At 39.8% G+C, this 2059-nt stretch overlaps 1 pseudogene; it reads right to left on the reverse strand.

Moving 5' to 3' along the window:
* Window positions 1–1278: 1278 nt before the first annotated feature.
* The window catches only part of LOC105552527, a 7256-nt pseudogene continuing 6475 nt past the window's right edge, over window positions 1279–2059 (reverse strand).

A 2059-nucleotide genomic window follows, 5' to 3' on the forward strand; every position in this document is an offset into this window, starting at 1 on the left:
CGTGTTAGCCAGGATGGTCTCGATCTCCTGATCTCGTGATCCGCCCGCCTCAGCCTCCCAAAGTGCTGGGATTACAGGCGTGAGCCACCGCGCCCGGCCTGGTTCTTTAAAAAACTGTTCTTTCCTTAAGGCCTGCTCATAGAAGTGTGAACAATGTAAATGAACCCGTCATTTCCAATTATAATATCATATCATATCTATGTCAGCTGTGTATTCTGAGATCACACACAAACCTGTGTATAACCAATATACCTGGAAAGAGCTGCTATACCACAGTTATACTTGAGTTCTTGGCAGGCAGGACAGAGGAAGAGTAATAGGGAGTAAGTTTTACATCCTGTTTAGAATCACCACTATTCCCTTAAATGACAGGTTAGAATAGAAAGATGCTACCTGGAAGTTATCCTTTTTACTTTGGTTCATTTTTAGTTTTTGTTCATGATTTACATAGTTGCTTGATTCATTTGCTTATAGCACAATCCTGCCACAAAGTATAAAAGGGTAGGATACTTATTATTTCTTCAACATCTGCATTTTTCAAGTTTTTAAAAACAAATGGATAAAACTCTGCTAAAAATGCAGATGTCTATAACTTCAGTGGTATTGGATGGGAAGGAGACAATGAGGGAAGGGAAAAAAAAAAGCAAACACGTTCATGTGCAGGGAATGTGGTTAAAGCCTTTGGATTTAAAAACCTGTTTCTTAGAAAAGCTGTCACTTCCTTTGTCCTCCAAAAAAGGACCTGAAAAGTCCCAATCCAAACTTTGGAAAACTATAGTTATGAGATGCTATAAATGTTCAAAGCAGTCAGAAGGAGAAGGATGAATGTGTCTTTTATTTAGCTATAGTTCGTAGCATAGCCACTTTAGCTGTTAGTGGATCAGTAAAAACCACTGAATTACCAGAAGTGCTTGGAAGGATAGGGGTAGAAAGTAATGAACATAATACCTTATGTAAATCAGTAACAGGGTTTCCTGGCCCAGGAAAACTTTAAACAGTAAAATGACTCTAAAGTAGATCTCTGTCTCCAACATTAAGTGTAGCAGAATTAACAACAACCAAAACATTTACATGTAGATCTAGTGATAACAGAAAATTACAAGGCAGACAGCATAAAAGAATCAAGATCATGCTATAGATTCTACAGTATTCTATGAAGCTAGAAAAATTTGAAAGCCTTAGCAAAATATCACTCTTGTTTATAAATCACTTATTTATCATATGACGACACGTTGAATCCTTGTCTTTCCTCATACTGAAGAATCCTACATTCATTCTTTAAGCATTCTGCATTTCTTTGCCAATCTGGTAGCTGAGTATCTTGTTCCAGTCAATTTTCCTGCGGGTAACTGGAAGCTGCCAGTGCAAGGCCTAAAATGTGGTATCTGACATTGTTTGAGTGTTTTCACTAATTGCTGTCTGATAGTCACTTTCTGCATTCCCTGTGATTTTAATAAACTCCTTGGCAGTTTGGACTTCATTCAAAACAGTTAGTGAATCCTGTACATCTTTATGACTAACCAACTGAACATTGCCATATTCATAATAGTGAATCTTAAGCACTCCAGCCACCTGGGCTGTAGGAGGTGTGATGATGAACTTCCACTCCAATGACCACTTCAGAAGTTTTAAGGCTGAAACTGGTGGCTTTCAATGCATGCAGGAATAGTCTGTTGCCCATCTATAGTTTTAGCATAAACAGTACGGAAGACGCTGGAATAATGATCTTTCACGTAGGCTCTTAAAGCAGGGTCACCGGATTCTCTCCAAGACTTCAGACCTCCATCTACTTCCTGTGGCTGGGGCTCACTTGCTTTTTTCCATACGTGATCAAATTTAAAGGAAATTTTGTTTCTTGGATCTAGAAATCTGCTATTACCTAGGTCAGAGTGCTCTGCAATTAAGACCTGTTCTGGGCCGGGCGCGGTGGCTCAAGCCTGTAATCCCAGCACTTTGGGAGGCCAAGACGGGTGGATCACGAGGTCAGGAGATCGAGACCATCCTGGCTAACACGGCGAAACCTCGTCTCTACTAAAAAATATTTAAAAAACTAGCCGGG

This window comes from Mandrillus leucophaeus, unplaced genomic scaffold (assembly GCF_000951045.1).
Source record: "Mandrillus leucophaeus isolate KB7577 unplaced genomic scaffold, Mleu.le_1.0 Scaffold561, whole genome shotgun sequence".
Taxonomy (NCBI): Eukaryota; Metazoa; Chordata; class Mammalia; order Primates; family Cercopithecidae; genus Mandrillus; species Mandrillus leucophaeus.